Source organism: Pollicipes pollicipes, unplaced genomic scaffold, assembly GCF_011947565.3.
Source record: "Pollicipes pollicipes isolate AB1234 unplaced genomic scaffold, Ppol_2.1 Scaffold_3087;HRSCAF=3621_pilon_pilon_pilon, whole genome shotgun sequence".
In the NCBI taxonomy this organism is placed as follows: Eukaryota; Metazoa; Arthropoda; class Thecostraca; order Pollicipedomorpha; family Pollicipedidae; genus Pollicipes; species Pollicipes pollicipes.
Genome location: NW_023596225.1, coordinates 15,064,237 through 15,085,769, shown reverse-complemented (window position 1 = coordinate 15,085,769; position 21,533 = coordinate 15,064,237). Strand labels below are relative to the sequence as shown.

The window sequence follows — 21,533 nt, the reverse complement described above, 5'->3', positions numbered from 1 at the left end:
GCGTGTCGCCTGTTGCGCCGCCATCGACAGTAAAAAGGGCACCGCCTGGTGCGCATTCAAGAGAGGGAAGGGTACCGTCTGGTGCGCCGTCAACAGCGAGAAGGGTGCCGCCTGGTGCGCCATCAACAGTGATAAGCGCGTCACCTGTTGCGCCACCATCAACAGTAAAATGGGCGCCGCCTGGTGCGCATTCAAGAGTGGGAAGGGTACCGTATGGTGCGCCATCAACAGTGAGAAGGGCGCTGCCTGGTGCGCCTTCAACAGTCAGTTCTTCGGCGGCATTTAGTTTCAAGCCAGGAGAGAGGCTGCAGTGGCCGTAATGGTCAGACAGTGTGTGACGGCGGCGGTCGCTCTGTCGGAGGACACTCCCCGCCAGAGTGGACCCAGTTTCACGCGTCTGGAATACCCCCTCCACCGCACGGGCTCACGTGTTCAGCGGTCCACTGTTGTGCACAGGCGACATTACTGAACAGTTGTAATGAGCTGCAATCCCTATGCAGTAAAATACATTAACTCCAATGAAATGTAATAAAAGTGTCACTCAGCAACCACTGACGCAGCCCACATTCCAGTGATCGCCAGCATTCGCGGCCTGGCAGTTAGGTTGTTTCTGTCATGGAGAACCAGCTTTCACCGCCGGCACCCCTCCCCTCAGCCGACCTCCCCCGCCATTCGTGAACTACTTCACCCGCTCGCTCGGGGCATCCCAACGGTACCCTGTTTGCACTGGGGCGACGCCCGACTACGGCCGGTCGGACCCCGGGGCGCGGCAGTGCACGCCTCTCCGGAGAGGACAGCCACCTGCGCGCCGGCCCAGAGAGCGCCGTGACGCCACCTGTCGCGCCGACACCAGCCGCTGGCCCCGCGTCGTCTGCGGAGGCCTGAGAAGAGACGGAGGTGCAGTGCTCCGGTCAGCGCCAGCGCCAGCAGCGGCAGCGGCCTGACGTCGTGGCCGTCCCAGCAGCGCTCGCCCTGGTGAGGGCTCGACTGCTTGCAGCACACGTCGACGAGGCCCATGAGCTGAAATTACTAATCTGAGTGCTCTCGCCGTCGCTGTGTAAGCTACCGCCGCTGAGTAAGCCCAAGGACCGAAATCAAGCACATTTTCAAAATAATTCTATTGGGTAATTAATATGGAAACGTGAATTGACAGTAAACTATATGACCTGTTGTATCTGCGTCAACACACCCCGGGTGGACGGCTAAGTAGCCCACACTCGGGTGGGGCGAGGGGAACTTGACCCCCTGATATTTCAAAATTAAGAGTGCTAGAAACATCGAATTCACCTGTTGGCCTGTATGTGAAATCGCGTTTGTTGAATCTCAAGGGTCCTAGATAATGTCCTTCGGGTCAGATAAGATCAAACAGTGTCAAACTCCGGATTGGTGTTCATAGTGACACCAAACTTTCTCATACAACCGCCTTGAACCTAGATCCCTGTTTGGAGCGAAAGGTCACTGCCACTCATTTATGTCAGTGGCCTTTTATGACCTGCCTAAGGTCGTGGTGAACAAAATTCTACGACACCAATGCCACGAAATTGAATTCATGAAACATTCATGAAAAAATTCATGAAACCAATTGCCATGAAAGCTAGGCAATAAAATTAGTTGTAACCTTAACTGAAGTTGTGTTATTGTCTAGGTAACTATCTCGGAGTTGTATGACTTCGTCTAGCACCTTGTTGTCGCATCACATTTGAAGATCCCATTAAAGTCGTCTCTTTTGAAAGCTATTACCTGACCTTGACCTGTCATAGCTTAGCCACCTTGCAAAGTACATGTTATGTTTTATGCCAAAAGGCCCGCTATTGAATTGCCGATTGCTGTGCCGTGCCTTTCGGAAATTATTCTGTAAAAAGCTTCAGGGGTCAGATTGACCCCCACCCATGCGCGTGTTAACATGATGCAGGCCGGAAATAAATACAGACTCCGTGTCCACGATATAGAGGAACACCGTCATCATCGGTCAACCGCGTCCACTGCTGTGCCAGGGACGCGGTTACCGTGCTCACCCTGCCGCCAGGGACTACACCTCCAAGTGACTATTGAGCCACTAACATGAACGGCCTGTCCTCAACCCTTATCACCTGTTCGCCCTCCGAACACTGGCTTTCCATGACGTCAAATCTTGACAACATCCCTGGTTGATACTTACTTCTAGCAGGGCAGTTAGTGCGCATTCAAAGCACATACTTTGCCAAGCCCCAAACGAAACACACGAACCGTTTAATGTTCCTACACTTGATCAGAACTGTGCAAAGTTATTTATCATGAGTTCAAAGTTCTTACGTTGACAGTTATTTCAATGTACCAAGAGGGACTGGTTAAATGGCGTTATCAACCATCGGTTCCGTGGTTAAAATGCGGCGTTCCGAAGCATGTTCATGGTTACGAGTCTGAAACAGATACTGTGACGTACCACGACCATTTACAGCATAACTGATGTTTTGCTTCTAACCGAACTTTGACAGCAACAGATGGATAAGAGGACTATACAAGATAGAAACAAAACCAAGACAGATACACAACAGAATTAAAACAGATGTATAACGGAACTATAACAGATCGATGACACACCAGATAACAGAACAAAACTTGCCATTTTTGAATGGAATATCTGCTTTGTCGTCTTGCCGACTACACCGGAATGGATTTCGTATTCAGAAGATCCCCACTGAAGGAATGTTCTGCGGATTTCCGGTGGTGTACCCAGACCGGTACTTTGATAGGCGTGCATCAAAACTAGTGACCAACGACATCGCTAGCTCTCTCCTGACTGGATTTGCAATGAGACACTGTCGCCTTAGTATAATTTAGGCCCAACATTTACATCGCGCTGCACTGGTTACTGCAATGGCTTCGTTATAGTTCCTTTGCTCTTACGCATTCTCAGCACCATTTTACACAAACCTTGCTACACAACAAGCACGTCGTATGGCTGTCCAAGCACCAGTAAGCACCGTCCCTTCATCATAACGCAGTCATGTTCGATAAACTCTCATGTGTGTTCAGCTTGAACAACTCTTCTTCGTAGTTCCTTTGCGACGCAGCGTACTATCAGCCCTCTCCAAGCCACTGAGGAGTGAACGCTTAATGGCTTCGTTTGCGCCCAACGTTTGCGAGCTTCGCTTAGCGTGACCTGACCTGGCTTGACTTGTGATCAGCCGCTGCCCTCGTCACGAGCGGGGTGTGGTCACACCAGCCGAGTTTTGCTAACCTGACCTGACCTACCCCAGGTGCTGCTCTTGTCACTGACGACGTGCGGCGATACCAGCCGGGCCCAGTTCCGCCTGACGCTGGCCCCGCCGCTGTGCCCCTGAGCAAGCATCCAGTTCCGCTTGGGTGGCGTGTGTCTGCCGCGCAGTCCGAACTGGTTCGGCTGTCTGGCGGACCGGATGTGTCTGTCGGGCCGGTGTCGAGGCGGTGTGTGCTGGGCAGCGCCAACCACCACTACTACCACTACCACTACCACCGCCACGCAGCGGCCAGGCACCAGCGGAGGTGTGGGTTGTCCCACCCCGTCGTGTGGTGGAGTTGGCATGCGCTGCATGGTACTTCCGAACGGATGTAGAGTGCCTGCGTACGAGTCTATATTATAAAGTTTGAAGAGCGAGACATACAGAGACCTTATAGAACGGAGGAGAATACACCATTTTAAAGCGGTCTCCATTGAGCGCAACTCATTTCTCCTATGTTACCTTGATGATCTCCATGGCTCTGGAAAAGACCCCTCTTGGCTGGCTCTCTATTCACTTTTTTATAAATGTACTCCGAATGGTTTGCATGGGTGACGGGGTTCATGGTGCCTGCTAAGTAAAGCTTGTTACATGCACCCTGAACCCACCACCCAAGTCATACCGCCCAGTTGAACGGATCATTTTGCCTCCGCCCTTGCTCCAGACAAGAATGCGGAGGGCTTTGCGTGTCGCACAATGCTGCGACACGGCCGCTCCGGGCCTGAGTTGACCCTCTTTGACCAGTTGCCAGCTGACCTTTTCCATTTCAGTCGGGCCAATGCGCCCGCTCTGGGTCTCGTACCCAGTGCCGCTGGATTACGAGTCTATAAGCCTTCCCTTAGACCACTTTTCTGCAGCTTCGCACATGAACTCTTCATCAGTGTACATGCTTTCCCGTAGACGTGACTTCAAAAGTGAATCACACCTTTGTTTTTTGTTTTTGTTTTTGGGCATCGCTAGTTCATTGTGATCGATCTACAACAAATTAGAGGTGTTTTCACTTTTTTCGTCACGGTCACAGAAACATAAACGTTTCATCCACCTCGTGTTTTTTTTTTAAGAAAAGGAACCACATGTGCGTCGTTGCGTACCCTTTAAAGGGGCGCGTGCGACTGCACAGGCCATATTAACGCACTGGACCATGGGGCAATGGGGGTTCGAACCGAGGACGTGGGAGCCGAAGGCGCTAACCGGTCGGCTATCAGGACTGCAACTGTCACACCTTGGCAAAATCTGCCAAGGTGTGACAGTCACAGTAATGGCAGTGACGCATCCTTTCTGTAATCCGCCCAGTACATCTGATGTACTGGGCAGATTACATCTGGGCCGGGGCAGCCAATATTTTAGAAACGTATTTACAATAATGTTATTTTGTTATAGTTCATATGTACCGTATATGCAACGAATGAATATATGTTAAATATTTCACAACACTCTGCATACGACACGGAAACATAAGCGATTAAAACCCGTTGTAATTGGAAACCCACACGACTATGATTATCAAAACATTTCAATATGCTTCTTCCTTGGGTTGAGTAGGCGGAGATACTCTCATGTTTAGCATCAGTGTATAGATTTCAAAGGACAGTACTGAAACTATGTAATAACTTATCATTTTTATGATATATATATATATATATATATATATATATATATATATATATACATTATCAAACTATGATTTACATCATTATGATTTACAGTATGATTATTTACAGATATTATATCTAAGATTATTTACAGATATTATATATAATATCTGTAATATGATAATATTACAGATATTACATTACATTATGATTTACAGAATGGCGTTACGCATATCATACCATTTTAATACATTAGTGTAGGTTTTCAGTCAGCCATTGCAAATTCATATACGAACAGAAAACGCGAGGGCCTCTCCACCAGCTATGCTCATGAAAGGAATATATTCAGATACATTGATAATCATATTGATATGGGTTTCTTGTTACAACAGGCTCTATTCGCTTGTATTTTGGTATGATGTATAAGGTAACATGAATCACACCTGTTATCACTGCGTTCATCCCACACAGCGGGGAGACGACTTTCTGGCTCACCGACGCTCGATTCGTCTGCATCGCAGGAGGAGAGCAGAAGTGGTGTCCGAATATAGCTAGGCCACCGCTTTCTAAGCGACACAATATCGGATGCTAAACATAAAAAGCATTCATCGGGTTGAAAAGCTGGACACATGTTTACTCATCATGCAGCGGATTTGGGATGCTGAACTATTGCGCAACGAATTATCTCCAGGTGTTCACTTTTTCTTGGAGCTAGACACCCACTCTTCTTAATTACCAGGCTGTCGACTGTTGCCAAGGCCCTAGGACTGTTGCTAGGCGACTCGGGCGACTCCCAGCCGACTTCCTCCCCAAACCGAAATCAGAGATCGTTTTCTTCACAGAAATTTGTAACCGCAGGCCCGTTTTTTGAAAGGCACCGTTGCCCTGCATTACGTGCAGTGCAAATGCCTCTGCTGCTCAGCTTAGGTTTACCAAGCTCCTTAGCCATATTGATCATGGCTGCACTTATGTAAAAACACAGAAACTAATTAGTCGGCCACGCACAATCACAGCAAGAGTTTCCAGTACGATTGAACCGGTGGCGGTCGAACCAGTGACAACTGGGCCACAACACCTGAAGCAGTAACAGTGGAACCAGCGACACCTGAAGCCAGTAAAAACTCACTCAGTGACAATGGTCCCAGCGAAGGCCGGGCCAAAGACAAACTAAGGCAGTGGCAGCTGAACTAGGACAAACAGCGCAGTGACAATTGGACCAGGACAACTGAACAAGTGGTAACTGTTTCTAACAACTGAAAGATGGTAAGCTGAACCAGAGACACCCAAGCTAGTGGCAAGTAGCCCAGTGACCTTCTTTGGTCAAGTTGTTTGCTGCTCTCTTTATTTTTCACACCATGAGTGACACACTGCACGTGCTACAGAAAGTGCAAGTGTAAGTGCGAAACAGAGCTAGACATGAATCTGAGCTGTGTCAGCTAATGCTTCTGCACCCGTTGCTCGGCATAAGGAAAGACCTGCACTGCTGACGTCACGGTCAGGGGTCAGAAGTCACGTCCAATTTACTTGAAACATTCAGTTCAAACCTTCTGCACACACGCACTGACGTCTTTGTAAAAATGCGGCATTAAAAATACGCCATTAGGACAGGACCACCCTAACGTCGTAACGTAGGTGGCGCGGTCTCTTTTTACCGAGGTAATGGAGTTAAGGTCCAGTCGTCCCTGTTAGTGTCCCTAACGCGGTTCTTACAGGGAGGACCGCGCGTAAGGTCTTGGTATAGTTGCCCCTGGTTCAGCTGTTGCTGACTCACTTGCCACTGGGCCAGTTGTCACTGGCTGTCACCAATGTTGGGGCCCGTCTCATAACAATATGTTAACACCAGTACTAAAAGCGTTGCAAAGAGGGTCGGCAAAAAAATCCCTCGCTTCTCGTCCCCTGGGACCCCCGCCCTTTAAAACTTGGGTTTCGGCTCACAACTGCTTTTTTAAACTCTGCCCTTGGAGGCGTACGAAGGTAAAGGTCATGCCCTGCAAACGGTTACTTTATAAGTCTAAGCAAACTTTTCGTAACGCATGTATAGCGTTTCGATGCATTAAGACTGTTCGCGCAAGTAGAGGGCGGCGACACCACCCTATTTTTCCAGCGGCACCACTCTATTTATTACTGGTGGTAAGCAGCATTGGTGTAACCACGTTTCTAAAATTAGCGGGGCCAAACCAAAATTGAGGGACAACAACCCCAAAAATGGCATTCCGGATGGAAAAACGTGGAAAACTTAGCTTCTTAGAAAATATTGGCGTGGACGAAGTTTTGGCGGATTTTTAACTGCTTGGCGAGATAGTGAAAGCTGATGCCAAATCCCAACGTACTAGTCCATAAGGCTGCATGGTTGGCCGCTTAAAATTATTTTTGAGGGAAGTCACTAATCAGACTTCTAATAAGTAAAGTTGTTTTACTGTATGAGTCGCAAAATTTCGCCGTCAGACGGTAACCCTGGTTGAGTTTGATAACGATCTGCGGCGAGCGTTGATCGGTTCACACCTTGCGTTCGGTTGTATGGGATATCATTAGAGTCAAGCGTTATAATACCTGACCGGTTGCAGCAACAATATATCACTTAAACCATACTGCTTTGAACAATGCACAAACGTAAATAAGTCATACTGTGTAATGCATTCACCAGGGACGTAACGGTTGCAGTCTGCAGTTTGTTCCTTATTTGGGCATGCTTTCCACGGCAGCCCTTGCTTCGTGCTCGCTTGCAGCCCTTGCAACCGCGCTTGCTTCGTGATAGACGGAGTGCCAATGCATAGCCTGAACTACATGGCGTCATCGCATCACACGCCAACGTCCAACTTCTGAGTGATATAATTGTGCCGAGTTGCCACTGTTCAGCTGGTGGACAGCGGTGGGATTGGTGGTGCGGCGCGGCGGCCTGTGTTGATCTCAGCACCTGCGCTCGCGACGACAGCCACTGTGGCAGGCATGGTCTCTATCTAACACAGACAGATGAGCCACAGTTGATCAGCTGGCGGGTGGATAAGCATGTGAGCGATTGAAATCGTGTCGACGGCAGCGCGCGCACGACAGCCGGGGGAACCGCCTACCTGAGACGACCGGTGGTGCGAAGACACCAGAGTCCCGTCTCGGCTTTAGTGGGCGAGGATGTGTATTGAAGCGTCCTGAGCTCATAGAGTCCAGTGGTCAAAAAGTGCAGTCACAGTATCCAGCGTTCACAACATTCAGAAACCGTCCAAAATCCCTGGACAGAGGAGAATCGTAAAGTCCAGGCTTGCAGCGTCCAGTGTTCATAAAGTCCCGGGTGCGTGAGATCCTCGGGTTGGGATATTATCCCACTTCCCGCAACCCTTCAACTAATGGTTCGAATATTGCCCGATAGAGGGCTACCGGAGCCGATTTCGCCCGCCTCAGCCAATGACCGACGTCATGCGGTACAGTGTTGCCCAGTTAAACCACTGGGCATGGATATGACCAACGTTTTATTTGAAAGCACAAACTTTGCCGCGTTGGCACACGCTTGGCAGCAGGCGCATTGAAGAATTCAAAACTTTGATCACTCGCTCGTGGCATAGGAAATAGCTGGCTACTCTGCGGTAGCTGCACGGTAATCGTGGGAAGCATTTGTCGGGGTACCTGCTGTTTGGTATTGTGGGCTATGGATGACATTTTCTGCAGTATTTGGTTTCGTTATTTTCTGCATGTGTTGGTGATGCCTGCCATTTTTTTAAAGGAATTGATGACTGGTCTGTAATGCTGACTGATTTGATGTCTGCTCCAGGTAGGCGCCAATACAGATCGCTAGCTCCTGGCACGCCAACCTATATTGTTAGTGATTTTATTTGACTGATTCCCCTCCTTCCCCCAATTGCAAACCCTTTCACATGCTTCTGCAAACGGGACTTATTCTGAGTTTAATATGCCTTTACTCACAAAGAGACGGGGTGGGAGCTGTTTTATCAGCTGAATCCGGACACTACTTTCTGGTGAGGCATGCTCAATGGCCCAGCCTACAAACAATTAGTTTTGCCAGTTAGGCACGTTTGAAACGGGCGACTTACCAAAATAAGTCGGTTGAACGAGCGATGAAAGTACAAAAAGGGAACCATGATAATATGCCAACAAATTGGTTTCTCTCCGAATTTGGCTCACTTTCTCACAAATCTGCACGCTGCAACCCAACTTATGGCGAGGGGTGAAACCCCTGCAACTGAATAGGGAGCCGCACTCCTGGTTGCAAGTAAGTAGGAAGTAGAAAACAAACGTTGGCTGCGAATGCATTTAACTGCCTGCCAAACGTCACGCAAAACACTACGCACGTGCCGCGCTTAAAGGCGCTGTTGATTCACCATCTGAACAGCGGAGCCGAGTGTATGCCACTGAGCTGGTTTGCGATAGATCGGCTGAATGTGGAGAATCGTGAGCTTGTATTCGCCATCCATTTCATCAATCCTCACGCGCTTTCTTCCTTTTACGCTTCAGAATCTCCAAGTATAGAATTTGGGGTCCAGCAACACCAGTCTGGAGTTTATCGAGACGGATGCAGTTCGTGCAGCAGAGGGGTGATGGTGGCATGGTGGTTAGTGGTTAGGGTGCTCCTCTCTGGACTTATCTATACTGGGATGGAGTCCTGGCCACACCACTACCGCATCCCACGTACCGAATGCCTGATATATACGTAATAGAGGCATACGCGCACTTCGAAATAGCCATGACAGACGGTGAGATGTAAAGCCCCAATTGGTATTACAGCCCGTCCCGACAAACAAACCGCCGCTCGCCATGTTTGCAGACAATCGCTCCTCTCAATCACTGTATGTGGGAATGCTACATATATATATATATATAATATATATATATATTATTATATATTTATATATAGATATATATATATATATGTATAGATCTATATATATATATCTATAATATGTATATATATATAGTAAATATATATGTATATATATGTATAATCTGTAATATATATATCTATATATATATATAAATATATATATATATATATATATATATTATAATATATGGAATGATAATGTGCAATCGATTGGAAGCGGAGCTCGGACACACACGCCAGCCCAGAGGCTACCAGTTCGACAGTCCGACCGCGACGAGGCAGCCCGGCCGCCAAATGAAGAACGCGTCCGCGCGGCCGTTCCTCGCCCGAAAACGAAACCCCGCCACACGTGCGCGCGCCTGCCGTGGTCAGCCCTCCGCGGTCGAACACTGCCAGGTCATCGGCCCGAGGCCCCCTGACTTGGTTTCACTCGGTTCGACGCCGTACACATCCCAGGACTGGACATCCGGACATGTCGGACATCCCGGGATCTCACTTGTGCTGGACCGGAACCCCTCCCCCCTCCTTCTTAACGGGCGCCTCAATGGAAAAGCCTCCTGCCAGTCAGAAACTATCTCTGGACAGGGTACCTCTGCCCATTTTCGGTAGGGCCCAAATGCGTCGAACTGGGATCCCAGTGCTTTTTATTAAACCCGCTACGCTTGGGACCTTTTTGGGTCGGTGAGTGACCCCGCGTTGACCCAGGGTCAACGATCCCGGTCAGAGGGCGTTCGGAGTCAGAGAGGTTACAAATGTATCATGTGTATTGATAGTAACCAATTGAAAATCTGAAAGGGGACGGATAGGTCCTTCAGTCCCAATCGGGAAATGCATAGGTCTTGGCTTAATGGAGTCTTGGCTTAAAACTCTATTGAGGTCTGGCTGTTGAGTGGGGAGAGGGGAGAAGGGCGAGGGGTCCAAGAACCCCTGGGAGGAGCTCTTTTCAGAACTGTGAAGTCCAAAAAATGACCATACTGAATGAGGAGAGCAAAACATATTGTCAAATATAACTTCTGCCAATACCGTAGCAGCGTCTAGCAATCCAGGAAGCCCCTGTGGTAAACCCGTGGACCTCCCCTGGCCGCTCAGTCGGGGCTTCCTGGTCGCCAGGGGTACACTGGTATTTAAGGGAACTTACAACTACTTAGACCTCTGTTGCCCTTTAAACCATGGACATTAAGGGAACTGGACAACTACTAGGATACCCTGGTCGTTCAGGGGTCGCATTCACCGCTCAGGCACCTCCAGTAGCGTACACAGGACATGTACAGGGGCCCGTGCCCTGCCCCCTCCCGCCCAAGGGCTCTGGGGACAGACGATCAAAGACCCGGTTCGTGGCTCCGAAGGGCCCGATGGGCTCGGTGGCGACTGTGTTAGGAATCCCGGGAATTTATGTTAGGAATTTATGTGTGATGTGTGCTAGCTTAAAATTGTTTACATGTGTAAGTGATGCCTGATGCGTGATGTGCGATGCCTGGTCCATTGAAATCGCTTGCATGTATAATGGATGGGCGATGTGTGACGCCTGTTCACTTCAGTTTGCTTGCACGTTTGAATGAACCGTGATGTGTGATGCCCATTTGCTTAAATTCGTTTGCATGTACACGTATGTTCGCGCATTCTAATTCTTAGATAAGCATTGTATCGTGGTAATGGGTGACAATCTCTCTTTGTCTAATCCCCTGAATGTTGGTGCCTTGTAAAAATTGTGGCTTGTTGTTTAAAAAAACTGAAAACTCGAGGAGGATCATCGGCAGGTAATTTTGAATTCACTTCTGCTACCGTCTAGGTAAAGGCATCCTGCCGAAATATCAACCCAACTACATTTCTATTCTCCTATTTTTTTCTCCCAGCGATAAGGCTAACACTACTGTTGTCTTATCTATGGGAACAATGCTCCTCGCTAATGCACTGAACAACGTATGCAATTTTTCTCGTGCATGTTCTTGCATAGATCTTATAACTACATACAAGTTTTTGTGATGCCGGTTATGCGTAAATAACACTGGTCATGCGGACCCGGGTCGCAGGGCAAGGATTTGTAATACGATCACTTTGCTGACTTCAAATTGTTATCGTAAACATAAAGTAAAGCTACAAAGTGCAGTTTTCTGGGAAATTATATCTTTGACCTGTCAACAACATAGAAACTAGTACCAATCGTGACATCGTGTTCAGAACGATATATTGGTGTTGTCGGCAAGCTGTGTCTTTATAACCTTGAAAACGCCGAGGGAGGTTCGCATCAGCCCCCTTTTCCCTATCAGTCTGAGTTAGGAAAAACGGCGAATCGGGGCGATGATTAAGACATACAGCGAGCACAGGTACTTTAGCTTACCTTACCTTTAGCTTTAGCGAGCACAGGTTCTTTATATTGATAAACATGCGCAAAACAGATCGTGCTTTATTCATGTTTTGTTAAGCACCAGAGCGGTCTTAGCATTGATGAGCTTTTCGGATGCTTTCTGGATAAATCTGGTGACAGCTCCCGCTTCTTCTCGCTGGCCGTTGAAGATGACACCACATCTCATGATACAAAGATGATATATATTGATATAAATGATATAAATTGATATAAATGATATACATTGATAAATGATGATATAAATTGCATGGCCTGGTATTACTTATAGTCCTCAACGTTCCATTCTTCATTGGGCATTTTCTGGAATTAAAAATTTTGGACAAAGCCGATATCGCAGTACGTTTGTAAACAAGCCCTGCATTACTGCATTCTGGGTAGCGATGCTGTGACGTTATGATGGGACTAAGTCATATGGCACTAACGCTACGGCGTTGTGAAAACGCTGTCCTTTGCGGACTGGTTTATCCCATGACACATTTTCAGCTGGGAAACTGTGTTGGTTTGCACCAGAGTCACAAAGTTATTGCTGAAATTCGTTTACAGCTTGCCCCCGACAGATAGATGGGGCTACCCACCCATCAGTGATATATCCCACAGAACTTTAGCTGGAAGGGCTTAGAAACAGCCTGTATAAGAGAGAACAACATGCAACAACAACAACAGCAATGGACGAAAATGAGATACGGTGGGCCGGACGGGCTCGCAGCACCTTGGCATCCGCATTGAGAAGTTGGAATGCACATCCTGTAGCCTTGGGGAGAGCGTTGTCAGTGGGGATGCAGGGTTGCCTGCCCTTAACGGGGTGGTAAGTGGCGAACTCCGGGGGGGAGGGCTTAAATACATCGAGTGCCATTTCAGCCCAAGATGCGGAATTTTCCTGTAAAATGGGCCGATTTTTGGCAAGTTTTGTCATTTCTGCCAGTCAAAAAGCCGAGGCCCATATCTCAGCTCGGAAATAGTCTAATTGAGATATTTAGCGTGCTGGGGATATTGTTCTCCGTGCGCCATTTTTATCTAACCCAACACCCAGGAATATCAAAGCACAACAACAGCGAAATCATTGTCACCTGCCCCCTCACATAACCCTATTTTCACATTTCACTTCATGTAGGTACTGTAGTACGAGGATGTGCAATCGGTGCCCATTACGTTAAAGCTAATAAATTAATATCACATGTTATTTTATGTAATAAATCCATATCACATCTGAATATTCTATTTCCAAAAACGCATTACATATAGGTGTTCACGGGCATTTGCTTCTACGAAAATGGCGCGCCTGGTGGAACTAGAAAACGCGGTTTAGTAGGATATATTTTTGGAATCATATCCTAGTATTGAATTGTCTTCAGAAGTTTTGAACTGCAAAATTAGCATTGTGCGTTACCAGGGTGTGTTTGGATTTTTCTCTCGTGGTTTCGGAGGTTTCCCCCCTTTAGCTTGATTTCAGTTTAGTTGGTAGTTTTGCGAATCTCTGAAAGTTGTTGTGGACTACTGAACTGGATCAGTGCATTTCCATTCTACGGAGTGTGTGTGTGTGTGTGTGTTTGTGATAGATTCACGATGCGCTAGGGCATTCAGCTGTTGAGGCTTTATTGCATCGCCTGCCTCTCACGCAGGCAGCAGGAGTGGGAAACGCGGTGAATCGAACCCCGTACCTCCAGTTTCTCAGGCGCGCAATTAAGCCACTGCACTATCGGTACCACAGCCTCCGTTGACGATCGTTTGTTCGTTCCGAAGCGTGCCCGTTGACATTATTTCGGATGATGAACGTGATCAGCCACAGCCGGGCCTGCAATGCCTTACCTGGAGGTGACATGGTGCTGGGCGCCTGCGCCCGTGGTGGCCTTCGCTGCGCCTTAGTCCTACAACCGTGCGAACCTAACCGATCGTCGACGGATCCGATCTGGTTTGCCGACGATGAGCACGTATCTTTAAACGGTAAAGTCAACAGCCAAGGCTTTCGTCGGCGCGCCATCAACAGCGAGGACATCGTCTGGTACGCCATCAACAGTGATAAGCGCGTCGCCTGTTGCGCCGCCATCAACAGTAAAAAAGGCGCCGCCTGGTGCGCATTCAAGAGTGGGAAGGGTACCGTATGGTGCGCCATTAGCGGTGAAAAGGGCGCTGCCTGTTGCGCCACCAGCAATGAGAAGGGCGCTGCCTGGTGCGCCTTCAACAGTCTACGGGGCATTTAGTTTCAAGCCAGGAGAGAGGCTGCAGTGGCCGTAATGGTCAGACAGTGTGTGACGGCGGCGGTCGCTCTGTCGGAGGACACTCCCCGCCAGAGTGGACCCAGTTTCACGCGTCTGGAATACCCCCTCCACCGCACGGGCTCATGTGTTCAGCGGTCCACTGTTGTGCACAGGCGTCATGACGTAACAGTTGTAATGAGCTGCAATGATTATGCAGGAAAATACATTAACTCCAATGAAATGTAATAAAAGTGCCACTCCGCAACCACTGACGCAGCCCACATTCCAGTGATCGCCAGCATTCGCGGCCTGGCAATTATGTTGTTTCTGTCATGGAGAACCAGCTTTCACCGCCGGCACCCCTCCCCTCAGCCGACCTCCCCCGCCATTCGTGAACTACTTCACCCGCTCGCTCGGGGCATCCCAACGGTATCCTGTTTGCACCGGGGCGACGCCCGACTACGGCCGGTCGGACCCCGGGGCGCGGCAGTGCACGCCTCTCCGGAGAGGACAGCCACCCGCGCGCCGGCCCAGAGAGCGCCGTGACGCCACCTGTCGCGCCGACACCAGCCGCTGGCCCCGCGTCGTCTGCGGAGGCCTGAGAAGAGACGGGGGTGCAGTGCTCCGGTCAGCGCCAGCGCCAGCAGCGGCAGCGGTCTGACGTCATGGCCGTCCCAGCAGCGCTCGTCCTGGTGAGGGTTTGACTGCTTGCAGCACACGTCGACGAGGCCCATGAGCTGAAATTACTAATCTAAGTGCTCTCGCCGTCGCTGCGTAAGTTACCGCTGCTGAGTAAGCCCAAGGATCGAAATCAAGCACATTTTTAAAAGAGTTCGATTCGATGATTAAGATGGAAATGTGAGTTGACAGTAAGCTATATGGCCTGTTGTATCTGCGTCGACACACCCCGAGTGGACGGTTGAGTACCCCTCACTCGAGTGGGGCGAGGGAAACTTGACCCCCCGATATTTAAAATTAACAGTGCTAGAAACATGGAATTCACAGGGCGGTTGGCCTGTATGTGAAATCACTGTCGAATTTCGAGGGTCCTAGATCATGTCCTTCGGGTCAAATAAGATCAGTGTCAAATTCCGGATTGATGTTTAAATTGACCCCAAACTTTCTCATGCAACCGCCGTAAACGTAGATCCCTGTTTTGAGCAAAAGGTCACTGGCACTCATTTATGTCAGGGGCCTTTAATGACCTGCAAAAGGTCGTGGTGAGCAAAATTCTACGAAACTGTGTCGATTTTTGCATTTGAATAAACGTCCAGAAAGATACTAGGTGGTATATTGCTTAAAACTAAATGTTGACCTGGGTCATTTTAGGTTAGTGGTTTACTGTGGCCTTTTGAAGAAATCCATGAAGCATGTCTGTTGCGGTGTCTCTTATCAGTAAACTCGAAATGAACACCAGAAAATACCTTATGCGTTATGCTCGCGAACAAAAAAGCAGGCTGGTGTAGGCCTCGGAATGACCCTCATACCTAACCCAGGCCAATGAAATTTGCTGTAACCCTAACTGAAGTTGTGTTATTGCCTAAGCAACTATTTCAAAGTTGCGTAGCCTCATCTAGCACCCTGTTGTCGCATCACATTTGAAGATCCTCTTAAAGTCGCCCTTTTTGAAAGCTATAACCTGACTTTGACGTGCCATAGTTTAGCCACCTTACAAAGTACATGTTATGTTTTATGCCAAAAGGCCCGCTATTTAATTGCCGATAGTTGTGCCGTGCAGTTCGCCACTTAATTTGTAAAAAGCTTCGGTGGTCAGATTGCCCCCCACCCATGCGCGTGTTAACACGATGCGGACCGAAAATAAATACAGACTCCGTGTCCACGATATAGAGGAACACCGTCATCACCGGTCAACCGCGTCCACTGCTGTGCCAGGGACGCGGTTACCGTGCTCACCCTGCCGCCAGGGACTATACCTCCAAGTGACTATTTAGCCACTAACATGAACGGCCTGTCCTCAACCCTTATCACCTATTCGCCCTCTAAACACTGGCTTTCCATGGCGTCAAATCTTGATAACATCCCTGGTTGACACTTACTTCTAGCAGGGCAATTAGTGCGCATTCTAAGCACATACTTTGCCAAGCCCCAAACGAAACACACGAAGCATTTAACGTTCCTACACTTGATCAGAACTGTGTAGAGTTCTTTATCATGAGTTCTAAGTTCTTACGTTGACAGTTATTTCCCTTCAATGTACCAAGAGAGACTGGTCAAACGGTGTTATCAACCAACCATCAGTTCCGTGGCCAATACGCGACGTTTCGAAGCTATGTTCATGGTTACGAGTCTGAAATAAATATTGTGACGTACCATGACCATTTATAGCATAACTGATGTTTTGCTTCTAACAGAACTTTGACAGCAACAGATAGATAACAGGACTACAACAGGTAGAAGCAAAACCGAGACAGATACACAACAGAACTACAACAGATGGATAACGGAACTATAACAGATCGATAACACACCAGATGACGGAACAAAACAATTTGCCATTTTTGAATGGAATATTTAGTTTGTCGTCTTGCCGACTACACCGGGATGGAATCCGTATTCAGAAGATCCGCACCGAAGGAATGTTCTGCGGATTTCCGGTGGTGTACCCAGACCGGTACTTTGATAGGCGTGCATCAAAACTAGTGACCACCGACGTCACTAGCTCTCTCCTAACTTGATTTGTCACGGGACACTGTCGCCTTGGTTTATTTTAGGCCCAATATTTACATCGCATTGCACTGGTTGCCGCGATGACTTCGTTATAGTTATTTTGTTGTTACGCATTCACGGCACCATTTTACGCAAACCTTGCTATAAAACAAGCACGTCGTATGGTCGTCCAAGCACCAGTAAATCAACGTCCCTTCATCATAACGCAGTCATGTTCGATAAACTCTCATGTGTGCTAAATCTGAGCAACTCTGTTTTAGCCTACGCAAATGGCTTGTTCGTAGTTCCTGTGCGACGCAGCGTGCTATCAGCCCTCTCCAAGCCATTGATGAGTAAACGCTTAATGGCTCCGTTTGCGCCCAACGTTTGCGAGCTTCGCTTAGCGTGACCTGACCTGGCTTGACTTGTGATCAGCCGCTGCCCTCGTCACGAGCGGGGTGTGGTCACACCAGCCGAGTTTTGCTAACCTGACCTGACCTACCCCCAGGTGCTGCTCTTGTCACTGACGACGTGTGGCGATGCCAGCCGGGCCCAGTTCCGCCTGACGCTGGCCCCGCCGCTGTGCCCCTGCGCAAGCATCCAGTTCTGCTTGGGTGGCGCGTGTCTGCCGCGCATTCCAAACTGGTTCGGCTGTTTGGCGGACCGGATGTGTCTGTCGGGCCGGTGCCGGGGCGGTGTGTGCTGGACAGCGCCAACCACCACTACTACCACTACCACTACCACCACCACGCAGCGGCCAGACACCAGCGGAGGTGTGGGTTGTCCCACTCCGTCGTGTGGTGGACGTGGCAGTAGCTGCATGATACTTCCGAACGGATGCAGTGTGCCTGGGTACCCTGGTATATAATAAAGTTTGAAAAACGAGATACACAGAAACTTGTATCTTATATCTTATGGACCGGAGGAGAATACACCATTTTAAAGCGCTCTTCCTTGAGCGCAACTAATTTCTCCTATTTTTCCTTGATGCTTTCCATGTCTGTGGAGAAGAACTCCCTTGGCTAGCTCTCTTTTCACTTTTCTGCAGCTTCGCACATGAACTCTTCATCAGTGTACACGCTTTCCCGTAGACGTGACTTCAAAAGTGAAAACAGGAGTTACTGCCAGGTTAGGACTGAAAGCTGGGTAATGCAACTCCTCAAATTAGATGGTTGTTGATGACCACCCACACTACTCGGGCCTTGTGAACAGGCAATAGGAATTATGACAAGAAAAGGACCCAACCCTGCGATTGCTCTTCTCATTGGAATAAAATAGACCCCAACTTTAGCTGTTTTTGCTCTGCGAAGGGACATGGGCCGGTTGTGCGGCCGCACGTGACGTCGCGCTGAATCCTGTATCAACAATGTGAGGTGGGTCGCAGGTGACATGTGCAAGCTGTCTAGCACCCACGGGTAACTCGGACACATTGCACGTGCATCACTTCACATCACATCTTCCACGCACTCAGCACATCGATGATGCATGATTCAGTTGTGGGCTCTGCTTGTCTCTTCTTTTTGCTGGCTTCCTTCAGCTGCACGATCAGGCTGGGGTAGCGATGCTCTGTGACTGCTCTTTTGCTGGCACCTAGAAGATTATGATGGCACACTGGACAGCCCAAAAGATGGTCACCATCAGTTCGCCTGCAGAGGCTTGGATGCCAAACGCCTTCGGAGTGGAATAGCAGCTGTGTTCCCTACGTGTTGTCGCGATTTGATTCGCGCTCCCAGTGGCGAAGTCATGTCTCATCCTTTGTTAACAGACGTAAAAAGAATTACACAGGGTAGAGAGAAGCTCATTACCCGCAAGTAGCGAGAAACTCATCACGCCATACTCTAATAAAAACTCTGAGGCTGAGCTTGACAGCTCACGTTTTGCGACACCTCAATGCCAAACAATTGTTCATGTGGAGAATCATGGATGATAGTCCAAATGGAACCAAACGATAGACGAAGCTTACGGTCAAGACATCCATGAGTTTGCTCTGTCTGTCTTGTAAGGTCGACGCTTTCACAGCTACCATTAGCCTGGGCGTCAGGCACGCGGCCAAAGTTTTCCTGGGAGGGAATTGTCAAATTTTCTCCTAAATACTGCGAATAATATACATTTATGTATATATATAAATATATATATATATATATATATATATATATGTATATATATCCTATTCCTAACCAAAACAATCAATTTGATTTCTAAAAATCGCCCATTTTCTAGTATAAAATGTTGGGCAAGGGGGAAGGGACGTGACCTTTACTGCTCCCTTTTTCTACGTCCCCTGTTGGGCGTTGTGGCCGCAGAGGGTCTTCTTGACCGCGGATCTTCTGCAAATGAGCGCCGTAAACGTACAAGATGGACCTGCCAGTAAGCTACCGTGGGTTAACGTTGGCCATTCATAATCTGTACATTGATCATTTGCTGGCGAATTTCTTTGCAATTTTGGCATTCTTAGTTGGAAATTTACAACCGCTCTACGTTTTTAATTTGGATGCACGATCACAGCCGCGTACAGTAGTAAATACGGTGGTAAAAAGTGCAATGGCAGTGCGAGCCAGCTGTGCCATTGCACCATTTACCATCGCCATTGAACCATTGATATTGCACCATACAATTCCAACAGTACATCCTACCATTGTCATTGTGTCACCTGCCATTGTCATTACCAATGTCATTCCCATTTGCACAGTTTATCACAAGTTCAGCAGCAGCTTGAACTGCAGGCGGATAAATGTGGGACCGCAGGAAAATGCATGCTTTTACCTCGCGGTGAAGAGAATGTGCTACACTCTCCAAAACCCATTCTGCTCCAGCAATTTTTTGATCCATCCTCATAGACGGAGTCTTAAACACTAATCGATGAAAATCAGTCGCAATCCATGGCAAAATATCAATGTCACACCTGCCCGGTTTCTGTAGCCCTGGAACGGCGCCTTAGGCTTTTCAGCTGACCGGCTCTCCAGATCTCATGATGGAATGAAGAGAACGGTTGGCTGCCGCATGTCTGTGTAACAAGCGTAGTCCCAAGACCTTTGGTCGGCTCCCACCTACCTGGTCATTCCGCTGAACGGATGGGTACCGATGTCTAGTGCGTCCAGACTATTCACATTTGTCGCACGAGCCACTCCCGCGTTACGTTCCATGAGCGGACATGACTACTAGTGACGCCGCGGCCGACCCTGGTGGCAGGATGTTGAACTAGTGTGTTTACCGCAGTGTTGTTGTCTCAGAAGTAAAATTTTGTGTTTGCGCGTGCACATCATTTGCTAGTCCATATTTTGGTGCAGAATTTAATTCTTTACATGACGGTATTAAAAATAGTTGTTAAGCTTTGAGCATGTCGTCGCCAAAGTAATTAAATCAGAGAAATGTCAAGAGGGTTGCCACGTGTAAACTCAATTGCCGCGCGAAGCGCCCACGCGGAACATTCAAATTACGCAGCACCAGGTCGTTAAAATATCATATCATTTATAAATTATCATATCATTACGCATCTCCTGGTGTGATTTAGTATGTCTTCGCGAATTTCAGTTAAACTAATGGATATCACGGATGTCACCTGCGCGCAGGACGTCCGTGATGTGGCGTGCGCGTATTCTGTCCTTGTCAGTGACAGGACAGTCGTGCGCAGGTCGACGCTTGTCTACAAGTTTTAACATTCATGCATAAATGCAGAAATGTATATGCGTGAATGGTTTTACGCATAAACATGAAAACGGTCAGGTGCAAATGTGTTTGCGCATAAACGTATGTATTGATGTGAGCTGCTTCACTACAAGGATAACGGGGCCCTGGTATCAGCAGCTGATTCAGCAGAACCAGATAATGTGAAAATTAAAATATGTTCGGCATAGTCACTGCACTTTGCTACCCCGCCCCCCTTTGCACAACGTGTCCGAATCTGGTCACAGCGCCGCGTCTGTTTGCGCAGAAAATTGAAGGTCTTATTTCATCAATATGGCGCTTAGAATATAGCAAGTGTAACTCAGCACAGCCGTAGAATCAACAGACATAGCAAAAATCCAGGTTCTGAACGAAAACCAGTAAAAATAACGAGGTTTCTTTATTGCACACAAATTTGAAGGCCAACCATAACAGTTGGCGGCCGCCGATACCACGACGACCCGCCTACGCGCGAGGGCGACACCACGGCTTGGGTGGCTGTCCAGCCCGGTCGCACCATCTTCCATGCGGCTGGGTCACTGGCCGCGTCTCCGTAGAGGCAGCGCTTCCTCGCAGCGTTCTAGAAAGTCTGCCTGCGATGTACAGCCGCCACGGCACACTCATGCATTGGACGCGCCCTTCTTTGACCCACAGAGCAAGTGATTCAGGACCCTTGCTCGCCTCAAAAGGATCTGCTTTGGGGTCCTGTTTGAAGTTTGCTGCACTGAAGTATGTTGAGGTCACGAAATGGTTTAGTTTTAATTCATTTTGTTGTTCAAAGGTACCTAGGCCACCCACACGTGAATTAATTTCATGACAGTGGTGGCCAAGAATACGGAGATAGGGCGTAAGGGCTCCAGTTCTGTGCTTATGCCACATGGTCACTACCAGCTCATACCCATGTTCTCTCTCCTTTTCTTTCATCACATCACCCTCCATCACATACTCCTTGTCCTTTCTCATCTTCCCCACCCTTACAGTGCA

The 21,533-nt window shown here is 48.4% G+C and overlaps 2 long non-coding RNA genes across 2 annotated transcripts; both read left to right on the top strand.

Moving 5' to 3' along the window:
* Positions 1-738: 738 nt before the first annotated feature.
* Positions 739-3,686, top strand: LOC119090728 (uncharacterized). Its single transcript, XR_005093300.1, has 2 exons — positions 739-975; positions 3,240-3,686. It is a non-coding gene; the product is annotated as an uncharacterized LOC119090728 (long non-coding RNA).
* Positions 3,687-14,654: 10,968 nt separating this feature from the next.
* LOC119090727 (uncharacterized) lies at positions 14,655-18,176 on the top strand. Its single transcript, XR_005093299.1, has 2 exons — positions 14,655-14,911; positions 17,395-18,176. It is a non-coding gene; the product is annotated as an uncharacterized LOC119090727 (long non-coding RNA).
* Positions 18,177-21,533: the final 3,357 nt, after the last annotated feature.